We start from the raw sequence: 17,209 nt of genomic DNA, 5'->3' as shown, positions 1-17,209 counted from the left end.
AGATGGGAATTCCCATACGTCTCAGATAGGAGTAGAAAGTGGTATAACTACTTGGGAAAATGACTTGGCAGTTTCTTATAAAAATTAAACAGATACTGCCCCATGACCTAGTCTGAGTATTTATCCAAGAGAAATGAAAGTATATGTACATGAAAGTTCACCGCAGCTTTATTTGTCATAGCCCCAAACTGAAACAACCCAAATATTCACCACCAACTGTATGGATCAACAAATCGTGGTATAGCCACACAGTAGAATACCAGTCATCAATAAAAGGAATGAACCCCTGATACACACAACATGCATGAATCTCAAAATAATCAGGCTGAAAGAAGGCAGAGAGTACTTACTGCATGATTCCATTTATATTAAACAGTAGAAAATGCAAACCATTCTACAATGACAGGAAGCAGATCGGCGGTTGCCTGGGGATGGGGTCCAGGGACAGGCAGGCAGGAGCAATGACAAGGGAGGGCATGAGGAAACACTGGGAGCGATGTATATATTTACGATCTTGATTATGGTGACGGTTGCACGGGTGGATGCATATGTCAAAACGTATCAAATTGTATAATTTAAATAAGTGCGGTTTATTGTATGTCAATTATACCTCGATAAAGCTGTATTTTTTAAGATGTGTGTTTTGCTGCATGAAAATCATACTTCAATTTTTTTTTTTAATGCTGAATTCACCACCACTCCCTCCTCCTCCAAAAAAAGAAACAAGCAAAAAATACATACAACAAATACGGGTTCTTGGGATTCCACATATCCTCTCGTCTTTGGGATCAAGCAAGAGAAATTCTACTTTAAGCTCAAGGCAGTGTAACAGAAGCGTGGCCACCACACCATGGCAGAGGCACGAAGGCAAATCGACGTGTCTGAGCCCAGACCTGTCTTCCCGAGACGTGGCTCCGACTCCTGCTTGTATTGTTAAGCTGAAGGGCACGTTATAACCAGACAATTATTCTCGGGGTTAGCCTAGTATAATGCGTTCATTTCCACCTTGTCCCCTATCGGCTACTTCCTTCTTGGGTGAATATTCACGGCTGGGGCACGGCAGGAACTCCACACCAGCAACCAAAATCCTGTACCGTGACAACTTCATCTCTTAATTACAGTAAACATTTACATAATGCTCGGGCCCAGCCAGTGCAGAAAGATTCGTTAATGCAGAAACATGCCCTTTAACCATCCCGTTTTATTACACAAACCCCCTGGGGACCCGAGCAGCCCAAGATTTGCAAAAGATGATGAGAAATTGGCTGAGATATTAAGCCCCTTTCCAGGTGCAATTAAAAGCAGGCTGGAGAAGCTCCCGCTTTCACAGATATGGATTTTTTTTTTTCATCCTGAATCCACACAGTAAGGATTCCAGGTGCCTAGTTGCCGTCAGAATCTAACATTCGCTGGAGATGGGGTTTTGTTTTTATTCTCATTTTCCCACTCTCCATTTCTGAATTGACAACCCTGCAGGTTTTGCCGGGAGGTCTAATATTTCCATGGATGCCCAAGCACAGGGCCAGTTGGAAATAAACCCAGCAGCGAAGACCGCCATGAAAATTATGAACATTCCTCTTGCTTCCAGCCTTTGATGCTTTAAAACAGACCCTCTCGGGAGAGAGCAACTTTAATCACATTTTCTCGAGTAAAACCCAGCTGGCCTGGGGAGGGACAGCCCAGGCCCAGCTCCAAGCTGGTGAGGAGGTGCTGGAGTGCCATGGCGGACTCCCCACTTTCAGGAGGATTAGGACCAGGGGACACCGAAGGTCACTACAGGAGGAGGAGGAGAGAGTGTGGGCTTTGGGAAAAGTCAAAGCTGAGCTTCCTCCAACTTCCCATGCCTCCTCTCCACTCCCGACCTCTTCCCCTTGTGTGATCTTGGAAAAGTGACCCCCCCTCCTCTGTGCCCCGGTTTCACCATCTTTAACACAGGGATAACTCTCTCTACTCTGCAGGGATGTCGAGTGGCTTTGGTGACATAGCCCCGTACAGAGTCTCCTGCCAGGGCCAGCAGGTCAGAGCCACACACGCCACACCCAGTGGCTTCTCAAAGGTCCGTTATCATTTTCTTACTATGACCAGTTTTACGGCATCTTCTCAAAGCTCAGGCAGCCAGAAAGATCCTTCATGCCGCCTTTCCAGCTATGAAATGATGCTTTAGGGCTCTCACAACCTTCTTCTCCCCTTGTGGCTGGAAAGGATGAGTTCTAGAACAAATCAGCTTGGGAAAGCCACCTCCAGTGTTGGCACCCAGACTGACAGGAAAGGTACCTGGCCCCAGGCTGAGGGCAGAAGTGGCAGCACTGAGCAGCGAGCAGTCCCAGGGGTGGGCGTGGCTCCCTGATGGGAGAGCAACCAGATGGAAGCGGGTTGGGGAGGCAAGCTGAAGATAAGGCCAGCCAGGAACCCAGAGGGAAGTTCAAGGTCTGAGAAAAGCAAGATCCAAGGCCAATCCTAGGGAGAGGCAGGTGCCCTGGCATGGGCTCTGCCTCACCCACAGACACATGCGATAGCAAATACCATATCCGACGACAACTCTGTTATTTATTTCACAGACGTTAATAAAGCATTTTGGTTGTGCTGGGCACTGTTCCAGCACTTTACAATCATGACTTCATCTCACCCTCATAACAACCCCATGAGACAGAACTATAATGATTCCCATTTTACAGGTGAGGCAATCGAGGCTCAGAGAGGTTCATTAACTCATCTAAGGTCACACAGTAAGAAGGTGGCAGAATCAGAATTCGAATACAGGGAGTAGGCCTACAGAGCCCACACTCTGACCCATCGCAGATAATACTTGCCAGGGGACTCATGAAGGGGTTCAGTCGGAAGGATCTTAAGGGGTAGGTGGGGGGAAGTAGGGAGACAGGCAAAGGGCTTTGCAGGTAGGGGCCAGGATGTAAACAAAGACGGTGCAGAAATGAGTGCCACATGGCTGGTCAGGAAGGACAGAGAGAAAAGAGTTTGTGAGAATCTAAAAAGGAAGACAGGTAGATAGACGTAGATAGACAACTGAATCACTTTGCTGCACACCTGAAAATAACACCACATTGTTATGACCCCCAGGGAAACTAGTCTTAGCATGAGGCTGATGTGGGGCTTGCAGTCGAGGTGACAGGGCTACATGTGACAAAGGACAGGGATCCAGAATGGCCACCCTAGGAGAATGCTGGGCTGTGAGAGTAGGAGGCACACCGAGATGCGCTGTAAAAGAGAAAGGGCAGAGACAACTTCCTCCTTAGCAGCCTGGAGGCTAAGGGGGAGGGGTAGAGGTACCCTGTCCTTGTCCCACCTCTGGGAAATACCTGCAGGGGACACCCAGTATGAGGCAAGGGAACCAGGTGTAAGTATGTGGACAGTTGAGGGCAAAAGCACTATCCAGAGGACCTGGAAAAGTGGATTCTGAGAACCAGACTGAGGGAGTTCCCTGGCAGTCCAGTGGTTAGGACTCCAGGCTTTTACTGCTGAGGGCCCAGGTTCGATCCCTGGTCGGGGAACTAAGATCCCACAAACTGCACAGTGTGGCCAAAAAAAGAGACCAGATTGTATTTTAAATGGTGCTCAATTTACCAGAAGGAAGCTAGAAGATGGTTTGGGTGGCTCCATTGCAGGTAGATTTTAAGACAAGGAGCCCAGAGCCAGAACTTCCTGTGCGTTTCTGTTACCTACTGCCAGGCAAGGCACCGTCCCCATATTCAGTAGCTTAAAATAAATGCTTGAGTGGGTGCTCAGTAGCTCACTCGTGTGTGACTCTTTGTGACCCCATGGACTGTAGCCCACCAGGCTCCTCTGTCCATGAAATTCTCCAGACAAGAATACTGGAGTGGGTTGCCATTTCCTACTCCCAGAGATCTTTCCAACCCAGGGATCAAATCTGCGTCTGTTGAGTCTCCTGCAGTGGCAGGTGGATTCTTTACCAGGATGCCACCTGGGAACCCCCGTAAAATAAGCAACAAACATTTATTTGCTCACAATTCTGTAATCTGAGGATCAGCTGAAGCAGCTCAACCGGGGCTGGAAGACCCATTTCCTAAAGAGCCAACAAGCTGATGCAGGCTGCAGTCTCACAGAAATTCACTCTATCACAGCTCTGAAGACCTCAAGTCCAAATCAATGTGTCGTCAGAGTTGGTTCCTTCTTGGAGGCGCACAGGGAAAGCCTGTTCTGGGCCTCTCTCCCAGCTTCTGCGTGGTGTTGTTGTCTGTGTCATCCCCTGATCTCTACCTCTGCTGTGACATGTCATGTCTATGTGTGGTCTGTGTCTTCACTCCTTCTTCTTCAAAGGACACTTGGCATTGGATTTGAGGCCCACCTTCATCCAGTATGGCCTCAGCTTGATTAATCTGCAACCACTCTGCTTCCAAAGAAGGTCAATAATTCATAGGTGCTGGGGGTTGGGACTTCAACAGATGTTTCCTGGGTAGGAGAGAGGTGATGTGAAATGCAAAGGAGGCTTTTCAGGTGACTCAGTGGGAAAGAATCCGCCTGCAATGCAGAAGACCTGAGTTCAATCTCTGGGTCAGGAAGATCCCCTAGAGGAGGGCATGGCAACCCACTCCAGTATTCTTGCCTGAAGAATTCCACGGACAGAGGCTACAGTCCCTGGGGGTCTCAAAGAGTCGGACACGACTTCAACAGATCTTTGCTGGGGGGAGGAGGAGGGGAATCATTCAATACTTCTTGGCAGGAGGAATGACAAGGACTTCACAGCCATCTTTAACCACCCTCCTCCCCAGCAATCTGAGTGATGACAACAGGAAGGAAAATGAGGCAGCGAGCTGGAAGGGAACGAAGTCATAACGTTTATGGTATCACAGCAGCTGTTCCTGTGGGCAATGGGGAAGGGATACAATCCCACTGAGGACCTCAGGGGACAGCGTAGGAGAAACCTCAAAGTTTCCCCAACTGAGGGATGGGTGTCTGAGTATTAAATAGCTGATCCCCTGCATCGGTGCCCTAAGGGTGCTGCCTGAAAAACTCCCTCAGGGACTTTCCTGGCTGTCCAGTGGTTAAGACTCTGCGTACACTGCAGCCACTGTCAGTGCCCCAACCAGCTGCCTGCAGCCTTGCCTCGAAGCTCCGAAGACTGCTTACTGCCAACACCTGCAGAGTCAGTGCCACAGAACACACGAAGGCAAGCCAGCGAGAGAAGCCAAGCTGCCCCATAGCAAAATTCTAACTCCCCAGGCTTAGCCACAAGTAAAGGGCTGTGAGGCACGTGGACTACATAGGTGAACCCCAGGGGCCACCCCTCACCATTGAAAACAGACCACAGGGAGCCAGCGAGGCACAACACGAAGACATAACATGGGCTCCCCATGGAGGGGCCGATGGAGGTCGGGTTGGGGACACATCTATTCTGGCCCCAGGGCAGACGAGGAGCCCAGACTATGGCCTCAGCCAGGAAAGGGGGCAGGCCTCAGGCTCCAGGCTGAGTCTCGGGGGAGCAGCCTTGGGGCCTTGGAAGCACACCACAAGCATGCCCACTGCTGAGCCAGCCAAGGGGCAGCACATTTCCCATCTAAGCATGGCAGGACCTCAACCTTCACCCAAGCAGTTTTTCCTGCCCCCAAAGGCGGCTCTTCTGTCCAGGCCTTGGAAGGGAGGCAGGATGCTCTGCCCACTCTGCTTTGCACCTTCCCTACCAGGCGCTGGTGGCCTGCGAAGCCGCCTGCGGAAAGCACAGCCGTGAGTTTCTCATGAATGATTTTCAATGATTCTCGCTCTGTCCGTGGGGGGACATCACGTATTTAAAATCCAGCAAAAGCGTAGCCAGCTGAGGGCTGCTCCAGACGGCTGCTTAAAAAGCGGACCGCCTGGCCACTGGCCTTCAAATTGTAAGGGGTCCTGGGAAAGAAACAGGCTCCCCAGGGAACTTCCTCAGAGATCCAGTGGCTAAGATTCCACACTCCCTGTGCAGGGGTCTCGGTTCGATCCCTGGTCAGGGAACTAGATCCCACATGCCACAACAAAGATCAAAGATCCTCCCTCAGTGCCTGCCGCAACTAAGACCCAGCACAGTCAAATAAATAAATAAATATTTTTAAAAAAGAAACAGGTTTTCCAGGCCAAGGCCTGCACAAGCCCAAGGTCATACCCTCTGCAAGCCAGGCCCCTGTGCACCCACTCGGGGCCTCACCCTCGTGGCCCCACTTAATCCTCCCAACCTGTCATTCACTCGCTTGTTCGTTCATTATGCAACTCATAATCACTAAGTACTTGCCGTATGTCACTTGCTGTTCTAGGCTCTGGGAAACTGTTGTGAACAAAACAGATTTTTTAAAAATCCCTGTAGTCATGGAGCTTACATTCTTGTGGGGGAGAAAGGTAGAAAACAAATAAATAAGCAAAACATGCAGTATGTTTTATGGTGGGAAGTAGGAAGGAGAAAAATTGAGCAGGGAAGGGAATGGGGAACCCAGGGGCGGCGATGGGTAGCGGGGGAAGGTTGCAGGTTTTAAAAGAGTCTGTGCTGAGAAGTAGTGGACATTCAAATAAAGACCTTGGGGGGAGGTGGGAGGGAGTGCTGTGGACAATAAAGAAGAACAGACCTGGCAACAACTGATACAAAGGCCCTAAGGTGCATTCTAGGACCTGCAAGGAGGCCAGAGTGGCTGGAGTGGAGAAGGGGAAAGCAACAGGCCAGGAACTCAGACAAGTGAGGTGGGTGGTTCCCTTCCTTGGCTTTCACTCCGGTGCCATAAGAAGGCTTTGGAGGATTCTGTGTGGAAAGGGACAAGATGGGACTCGGGTTTTAGGAGACCCCTTCTTGGTTGCTGTTTTCAGAGCAGACGGTAGAGGTGTGAGGGCAAAAGGCAGGGGGAACATCAATGAAAAGACTATACAGCGGTTCTCTGTATATAGATAATGAGGACCACAAATGTTGTAGTGAATGTTATTTCAGTAGGAATTGAGTTCAACCTCACCATCAACATTCTGCAAAACCCACATTCGTTCTGCCTGCTTCAAAGATAAAGAAACAGACTCAGACAAGTTAAGTCACTTGTTCAAGTTACCCAGTTGGTAAGCTCTTTCACCAAGAAACATCTGATACAGATCTCCCAGGAGGCCTAGCCACATAAAAACTCACATTTATCTACCTCCCTCTTTCTGCTGCTCCCTCCTTCCTTTGGGTAAAACGAAAATGGACAAAAAAAATCCTATTTCATCTACTGGTCTTTGGATTGACGTCTGATCCTTTCTGGGACTTCTCAAGCTTCTGGTCTTTCCCTTGGGAAGCAAAGCGGCATTAGTCTGGGTCGAGGAGTCTGGGTCGAGGAATCAGATGGGCTGGGCTGAGCTGGGGCTCTGACACCCACCCATGGGCAAGGCAGTTTCCAGAAGCATAAATCCAGGTTTTACCTCCTTCTGGGGTAGGTTTCTCTCCCCTCCATGGCCCAGACATTAGCCAGGCTTTGACATCCCCAGCCTTTGGGCTTTTGTGGGCAGGGCCACGGCTGAAGTTGCCAGGCACCCAGGGGCCAACCCCCTCTTAGGCTTTTGTTTTCAACTGAAGCCAAAGCTGTGGAAGGATTATATGGGATCAGCCGTTCCCAGAGCCTGTTTTATATACCACTGGAGGTACACAGACCCATGTTTCTTAATAATTATGGTTACGTATTTTGATGTGCTAGGAAAAAGAAAACCAGCACAGCCAACCCATGACTTCATGAATATTATTGCTCAGGAGAAGGCTAAAACATTTAGGGTGTGTTTAAAAAAAAAAAAAAGATGATTTAAATATTATGTTAATTATAACATAAGTAAGTGTTAGTTACTCAGTCGTGCCTGACTCTTTGTGACCCCATGGACTGCAGCCCACCAGGCTCCTCTGTCCATGAGATTTTCTAGGCAAGGATACTGGAGTGGGTTGCCATTTCCTTCTCTAGGGGATCTTCTCAACCCAGGGATTGAACCCAGGTCTCCTGCACTGCAGGCAGATTCTTTACCAACTGAGCTATAAGGGAATCCCAATAATAACATAAGTACTACAAAATACTGCAAATATCATGAAAGAGATACAGAATAATGCCATGGTAGGTTGTTTCAGATGGGGAAGAGATGAAGGTAAGGGCTTTTCCCCTACCCCAGCCATCTGAACAGGTTTTTGTTAAATATCCTCTTAATATAATGGATGGAACAGGCATGCTACAGAGCATTAGAAAATACAGACCACCAAAAAATGTTAAAAATGTTAAAATAGAAATCTCACACTCTCACCTTCCAGATATCACCACCATTAACACCTAAGTGCACATCTGTCTTGGTTTTCTACTGCTATGCAGCAAATTACCACAAACTTAGCAGCTTAAAACACCATCCATTTACTACCCACCACTTCTACAGCTTAGAAGTCCAGGTGGACTTTGTTCTCTGCTCTGGGTATTCTAAAGCCAAAGTCAAAATGTCAGCCAGGCTGGGCTTTCATCTGGAAGGTCTGGGGGAGAATCCACTTCCAAGCTCATTCAGGTTATTACAAGAATCTGAGTCCTTGTGGTTGTGGGACTGAGGTCACCATTTCCTTGAGGTCTGTCTCTGGTTCCTGTACATCTTCAAGCCAGGAATAGCACATCTAACCCTTCTCATGCTTCACATCTCTCTGACTTCTCCTACCTACCTCTTTTGCCACCAGTCAAGCAAAAGAGGTGGGCAGCAGAGAATGAGATGGTTGGATGACATCACTGACTCAGTGGATACGAATCTGAGCAAACTCCAGGAGATAGTGAAGGACAGGAAAGCCTGGTGCACTGCAGTTCATGAAGTCACAAATCATCAGACACAAATCAGCGACTGAACAACAAACAAGGGAGAACACTCTGCTTTTAAAGAGCTCATGTGATTAGATTAGGCCCACCCAGATAATCTCCTTACTTTATGATCAACTGTGCAGTGGCGCTAGTGGTAAAGAACCCGCCTGCCATTGCAGGAGACATAAGAGACGCAGGTTCAACCCCTGGGTCGGGAAGATCCCCTGGAGAAGGGCATGGCAACCCACTCCAGTATCCTTGCCTGAAGAATGTCATGGACAAAGGAACCTGGCGGGCTATAGTGCATGCAGTCGTGAAGAGTCAAACGTGACTGAAGCAACTTACCATACACGCACATGCCATGCATGCGACACAATCACATGAGTGAAATTTCATCACAGATGATGTGATTCACAGATTCCAAGATGAAGGCATGAAATCTTGAGGGACTGTATGTTTAGAACTCTGCCTCCCACAATATCGTTCTGGATCATTCTCTGTATAAATATTTATAAAGATAGATTTTGGTCTTTTTACTTTTTTATTTTGTAATGGGGTATGGCCTATTAACAATGCTATGATAGTTTCCAGTAACAGTGGAAGGATATATTTGTATTGTAGATACAATAAGCCAATTAGTTTTTTCCAGTCAAAGATCTCCACCTTTCCATTTCAGTAAATACTCATCTCAACCAATACTCAGAATATATTCAGATTCCCTTAATAGACTCAAAATGTCTTTACAAACCAATAGCCAGTCCAGGCCCAACATTGCAATGTTGTTCTGAAAAAATGTCCCACTTTCTAGATCTATCAAGTGACCTCCTTGTGATGTCATTAGCTTGTTTCTCTATGCCCTGTATTTCCTCTCAATAGGAAGTTACACACAAGTGTGGTGGCAAATGTTTAACGCCTGGCTCTCTGAGAGCAAAGCTGGGGTCTAGGGTGTTGGTCAATATCCATGGTATAAATACTTCCACAGTGGCTGATTTCAAGCCACCAATGCAATATCCCTGAATACACAGGGACTTCTCTGGTGGTCTACTGGTTAAGACTACACTCCCAATGCAGAGGGCCCAGGTATGATCCCTGGCCAGGAACTTGATTCCACATGCTGCAACTAAAGATCCCACATGCAGGAACTAAGACGCAGAGCAGCCAAATAAATGAATAAAAATAGATTACATTTATCCCCCAATAAGATATTTTTAAAAAGGAAAAGGAGATGGGCACAATCTGCCAACTCAAACCAGGATAGACCAGTTAGTACACACTGCTTGATGGATAGGAGGAGGTTTGTCAAGAGGAGAAGGTAGAGGAGGCTATAAGAAGAAAGACTTAAAGAACCTTGCCGCTCTCCTCCCCAAGACTGTGGAGGAGACAGGATGATAACATGCTCTAGGAGTGGAAGTAACCAGCACCCTCTTGCCTTCAAGAGGAAGGTCTGGGGTGAAGTGAAACATACAAGCCTTGGTCACGGGAGACATGGTAAAGCTCCCTGTGGCATAGCCCAGCAGGGAAGCTAGTGTGGTAATGAAATCCCCCAGCACCCTGACTCCTCGGGGAGGTCACTCTCCACTGACTACTGGAAGTCCCCATCAGAACTGAGCTCTAGCTGCCCACAGGAATCATTTGTTTGATAGCCATTTCTTTATTGGTTTCCTTCGCTTCCCTGGCTCATCTCTGCATCCCTTTCCTAGGGCTTCCTGGGACTGCTGCTGCTGCTGCCAAGTCGCTTCAGTCGTGTCCGACTCTGTGCGACCCCATAGATGGCAGCCCACCAGGCTACCTCCCCAATAAAGGGGTGGCCCCCAATGCCCTGGATCAGGGCCTGCTTCCCAGACCCAAGCAGAGACAGAAAGAGGCAGCAGATGCGAAGCAGCGTGAAGCTTTTCACGTTTTCTACTTTTTGACAAAGGGATGTATTCATTGATTATTATTGTTGCCGTTGTTGTTGGTTTTGGCCATGCTGCATGGCATGCAGGATCTTCCCTAACCAGGGATCAAACCCATGCCCCCTGCAGTGTGAGCATGGAGTTTTAACCACTGGACTACCAGGGAAGTTAAGTCCTGTATTCGTTTATTATTAATGCAATTAATCAATTTTAAATAAGAAACATTTTAAGAAGAGAAACCACAGTTGGAAGACCCAGAAGATTCACTGAGAGAGACCACAAACAAACTCTCGCCTGCCCCACCACAGTTCCACTGACCCCCACGCCTCCGCCTACACACCCCAAGACACGACAACGGCAGGTGATCATTTTAAGAGGAGCTGACATTTGTTGAGCAGATACTAGGCAGAATGCTTTGTGTGGATTATCTGTTTTACATACTTGGAGCACATGTACTTATCTCTCCTTCCTCCCAAGCTCCCTTTCATATGACGGTGAAGGAACAAAAAAAAGGTATAAACCCACAATAAGGAAAGGGTGCAGGGTGTCAGCAGATGAGGGATTTCAACACATTTCTGGAAGACAGAGAGCAGGAAGAAGGGTGGTGACAGGTGACGCAGAACAGAGGGAGCCACAGTTGGAATCCTCCCAGGCAAGGATGTGCGAGGAAGAGGCTCCAGGCTGAGCCTGTAAGGTGGGAGGAGGGATGGGGTCCCTGAAGGTGGGAGTTGGAAATGTGTCCGGAAATGGAACTGACTGAGGGTCTGCAGCTGGACAAGTGCCCCTCAGCACCACTCTCCCCACCTCTGGGAGTAGAAGAGCCAAGAACACCCTTCTCGGTTTCTTAGAGTCAACACCAGGATCATGCTTGCATTTCTCAACAACCACAACAGAGGGGGAAGACTGTCTTCTGAAGAAACAGAACACATTTTCTGAGGGGAACCAGAGTGGCTTGTGTGGCTATTAATGCCTTGGGAGAAAGCCCCCATCCCATGATTCATCATTGGGGGACATCAGCTACTCACCTGCTCCCCTAAAATGGAGCTCATCAACCACACCCCCACCACGCACACCAGGAGGATGGTCCACTTCCTTCCGCTACACATGAAGAGACGCCTTCCCTGGAGGTTCATCTAAAGAAAGCCCGCACCATGAAAGATGTATATGGAAAAGAACAACAGAAAAATGGATCCTGGAGGAAAGAGAGATAATTTCACCAACAGAGGAGGAAAAAGAAGAGGAGAAGAAGGAAGCTTTACCCTCAGAGAGATGTGAGAATCTTACATCCATAAAACAAGAAGGCGACACAAACAATTACAGAAGTAAGAGAACTTGGAAATTTAAAATATGGGTATAGAATGAAAGAAATCAATTGAAAGCCTGAAAGGAAAAAAATATATCAAGAGACTCTTCCAGGACACAGAGCATGATGAAAGAGACAGAAAAGACAAGAGACATAGAGAATCAGTTTGGGAGGTCCAACATGTGTAGAATAACAAGATTTTCAGAAAGAAAGACTGGAGAAGGCAGAGGGAAAGAGCCTGGTACCAGCCCAGCCTTTGTGGCTTAGGACTGAGCTGGGAGGGACAGCCTCTATGAGGCTGGGTGGGCCCTGCACTTTGTAACCCAGGCTGCCATGTTTTGTATATTCTGTGTCAATTTCCCTTTCGTCCTGCCCTAGTATTTAGAGGTCTCAGCTGAGCCAAGAAGAGCCAAAAGGGGGAAGAGTGTGTCCATACAGGGGACTCAAGTGTAAAATGGAGAGGGGGCAACACTGGGGACTAATGTGATAGAATCAGTGGGTGTCAGAATGAGGGTACCCCAAAGGAAGGAGACTCTGGGAGGCACGAAGTCAGAGTTGTTCACTTCTCATCCCTTTAAGAGAGTCTTTCTAGATCTAGATCCTAGACTAGGCCCTAGGTTTTGTTTGAGAAAGGAGTAGGGTTTTCCCTTATACCTGATCTTGTGGATGGGGAAACCAATCTGTCCAAGGTTTCTTCTATCCAGATGGCAGTACTAAGGTCAGGAGACGAGAGCTGATTGGGGCAGAAGTTGTAATAAACATCTGTTGGGAACACTGTAAAAGGAACTGGAACCCTAGAACACATAAATTCATAGAGATAAAAAGTACACTAAAGGTTGCCAGGGATTGGGGGTAGGATGCTGAGGAATAGTGCTTAGTGGGTACAGAGTTTCTGTTTGGGAAAATGGAAAAGTTCTGGAAACAGATAGTGGTGATGGTTATACAACATTGTCAATGTACTTAACACCACTAAACTATACACTTAAAATGGTAAATTTTACATTATGTATATTTTACCACAGTTTACAAAATTAAAAAAAGGGGAATTGGAACCCACATACACTGCTGGTGGGGATATAAAATAGTGCAACCACTGTGAAAAACAGTCTGGCAGTTTCCCATAAAGTTGAACACAGAGTTACCATATGACTGAGCAATTCCACTCCTAGTTATCTACCCAAGAGAAATAAAAACATATGTCCACGAATGCTCATGACAACATAATTCCTAATAGCTAAAAGGTGGAAACAGCCCAAATATCCACAACAAAATGTGGTCTATCTAGACACTGGGATATTATTTAGCAATAAAAAGAAATGAATTACTGACACCTGCTACAATGTGGATGAACCCAGAAAACATGATGCTGAGTGAAGAAGACTGTCACAAAAGACCATATATTGTATGATTCCATTTACATGAACTATCCACAGTGAGAAAATCTATAGAAATAGAAAGTAGAGTATTGGTTGCTAAGGCTGGACGTTGGGGTTGAAGGGCAATGGGGAGTGACTGCTAATGGATATGGCGTTTCTTTGGGGGATGATAAGAAGTGGTGAGACTAGGGTTTGATTGATGCAGAGTCAGGAAGATCCCCTGGAGAAGGAAATGGCAACCCACTCCAGTATTCTTGCCTGGAGAAGTCCATGGACAGAGGAGCCTAGCGGGCTACAGTCTATGGGGTTGAAAAGAGTCGGACAAGATTGAGTGACTAAGCACACACACGTAGAAAAAGTGGTGATGGTTGCATTTCTCTCTGTGAATGTGATTTAAAAAAACCATTGAATTATACACTTTAAATGGGTGAATTGTATGTATGTAAATTGTATCTCAATAAAGTTGTTTTTTTTTTTCTTAATAAGAAAGGGATAGAAGTTTCCCACTGAGATGGGTCCTAGTGGCACATGACCCCTTTCCATTCCAAGGTTGGGTGATTTCTATTCCAGACTCGGGGATCTTCTGATATCTCCCCCACCCAAGGTTGGGGCCCTAGGAGAGCTTTCTCAGCAGCACCTGGACACGCTCACCCGTTGAGGTGTCTGCCAGTGGCTGAGTCAGAGGCTTCGGGCAGCGCTGAGAAGGCACCCCCTGCATCACACTGTCAGCCTGGCCCCCTGAGTTGGTTTGTTTTTCCAGGGCATAAACTTATTTTATGGAGAAATAAAATGCACAATAATAAAAAGGGGGAGGGGAGTGTTTCCACAGGCTCACATTTTATCCAAAGGGGCCGTGATTTGGCATCCCTGGCTCGAATATGAAATTATTACACAAGAATTGACTCTCGGTGTCTCCGATGCTCCCTGGGATGATTGCTTCTATAACTTATGGAGACAGCTGAGCGTTTGCATTCAAGTGATCACATAAATTAATATCCATATGTGGAAATGGTGTGCTGGGAGCCGGCCTGCTTTAAGAATGCATTCCTTGTAATGATCCTTGCACCTGAAGAAAAATGCCCATCCCAGGTTGCGAGTGCAGGCCTGGTATGCTCTAGTCATGGTTATAAGGGTTTGAAGTCAAATACAGCAGGCAATCTATTCCCCTTCTACAGTGCTGAAGAGCTCTGTGTTGTGTTCAGCGGTGATGTCATCAGAAGGAATGAAGGGAACTGCTTTTTCGAAAAAAAAATTTTTTTTAATAAATAAATCAAAAAGCATGTGCCTTAAAATGAAATGTTTTGCTCCTCAGGGATGGGTTTAGCCCAAAGTTCTAATTATATGTGTGGCAGTTTAAGGCCTCCCAGGCTTCGTGCTTGCCAAAAGCTTTTATTTTGCTACGTGACAGGAGACAAAATTACCACTTTCTCCTTCAGAGATTGCCAACACCATGCCAAAGGGGTGACGGGGGCGGCGGCAACACCAGCAGGAATTCATGATGGGCTCTGCGTGGGTAGGGCAGGCAACTGGGAGGTAGAAAACCCAGACCCTGCCCTCAGATCACAGATCAAGTAGCCAGCCGAGGCAACAAGCCACAACCAGGCAATGCTGAGCCTTGGGGACATGGCACCCTGCGCAGGTTGGGTGCTCAAAAGTATTTGCTGAATGAAAATACAGAAGGAAAGGAGCAGAGGCACGAGAAAACAACTTCCACCTTCACTCACTGATTCATTCATTCATTCAGGAAACGTCTCTTGAGCTCTCGAAGCCCACCACATCCGCCGCAAGATGAAGGGCAGTTTGACAGCAGAGTTCTCTCACGTGGTACACATTTAATTCCATTCAATTCATTCTGGGGCTTTTCAACACCGGGTGGATTTATAACCTTTGCAGGCGATGGATGACAGGCGTGTGCTCGATAAAAAGGATAGATTTGGGCCGCCCCTGCAGATTCGGCCACTTCCTCCCATCCTTTCCACCACGGCCCGCCTCTGGCCAGGTGGCAGGCCATCAGCCTCAGGCAGGACTGGCTGAATTTAAAAATAAAACGTTGGCAGGCTTCTTTTCTATTTTAAGAGCTGAACAAACATGGAAGCACACAACTCCTTCATTTCTATACACACCCGCCCGCGCACGTGCGCCCAGACACCTTGGTTCTCCCACATCCACCCCCACCCCTCATCTCACAAACTTTCCTTTTGCCTTTACCGGGAGCACAGTAGACTTCCAAGAAACCTCAAGAAAGACCCGTCTAAAGTTCAATGGCCTGGACTTTTCCTCAGCAGCAGTGATATGCTGGTAAATGTTTAACAACCAGCTCTCCAGGAAAAAGTTAAAAAAAACCACCTGCTTGCAGTGTTTGCCGATTTCTGTAGTGTAAATACTCCCCCTTCCCCAGGTCGATTTCAAGCTATCACCTTGCCATCGCAGACTGGAGAGTTGGCAAGAGATATGTATCATCAGTTCTCTTCAGCTATTTAGCACCAGCTCCTGCAGCCCCTTCAAAAGCAAGCCTGCAATAAATTCATTGGGCAAAGCTAAAGGGGAGGTAGGAGTGTGATCATCAGCTGTCAGGGGACCGGTCTCAGTCTTTTTGAGAAGTAGCAACACACTGGGTCGCCCTATTCCCCGATAGAATCTGTTCCCACAAGAAGCAGGGAGTAGAACACCAAACCACAACTCTAGCCCCTCATCCAGACCACATTCCCTCTCTTCTGGCTTTCCAAGGACTCCAACAGCAGACACCTGAGAAAGACTCCCCATTCCAGAAGCTGAATTGCGATTGCTTTGAAAAGATTATGTCTTCCCACCGTCCGATATTTCATAATAAGAAAATGGGAATCCAAATTCTGCCCCACTAAGGATGAATGATGGAAGGAGAAGCAGAGAGGGGAAAATTGATTTGCGATGTCAATAGCAGGTTTGATGTCCTTACCCGCACCCGGAGGAATCCTCCACTTCTGCCAGATTGGATTTCTTTCAGAGCTGTGCGCGGTCTGACTACCAGCACTTTACACCCAGACCATCATGGACTCATGGCATGTTCTGATACCAGCCTCCAGCTCCCCATCACTGAGGACCCAATGAGAGCCCCTCCCTAGCGCTGCTTCCTCCTGGATCTTTTTGTGTGGTCCCAAGTGGCTCATTCCACCCTTCTGGCTCTAGGCTTTTGTAGCTGGGCCCTTGATCTTTGTTTGTGCACTATATACACTGTGCTCAGCAAATATTCACTCCCCCTCCCCACTCCAGCCTCTCCCTGTACCCCCTCTATGGCAGGAATCTACTTCCGGGCCCCACTGACATCAGTTGGCCATGTGACTTGCTATGGTCAATGGCATGTAAGTAAATGAGATACAAGCAGAGGTTTGAAATGTGCTTACTTGGTTTGGCCCCGGCCTCCTGCACTCCTGCCAATGCCTCTAGGTAGCTGCTGCTGCTGCTTCAAGCTAACACCCTGGAAAGAGAGATGCTGGGAGCTGACCTAAATCCAACACCTAGCCTGGAACAGAGAAGCCACAGCCATCCATAGGTGAGAAATGAGTGTTTGTGGTAAGCCACTGGGATTTGGGGGCTGTTTGTTATGCAGCTGGTTGTAGGGTTAGTTATAACACCCACTTCAAGTCATGTTTAAATATAGAGCCTTTATCAACTTGTTTCCATAGAAGACTTAGCTTCCCACCAACATGGTGTCAGAGACCTTCTTGCAAATCAGCTTCCAAGTGTACCTGCACCTAAAGTATGCATGCGTACTTTGGGCGACCTGTCATCCCACACACCTCTGCCTTCCCGAATTAGCAACAGAGTTTGCTTTATTTTTTTCCTCCAACAATGTACCATGCACTAAGTAAGTACCTACTGTATACCAGCCCCAATGTGTCA

This window comes from Bos mutus, chromosome X (genome assembly GCF_027580195.1).
Source record: "Bos mutus isolate GX-2022 chromosome X, NWIPB_WYAK_1.1, whole genome shotgun sequence".
Taxonomy (NCBI): Eukaryota; Metazoa; Chordata; class Mammalia; order Artiodactyla; family Bovidae; genus Bos; species Bos mutus.
The sequence above is the reverse complement of the archived record's forward strand: the minus strand, read 5'-3'. Positions refer to the sequence as shown.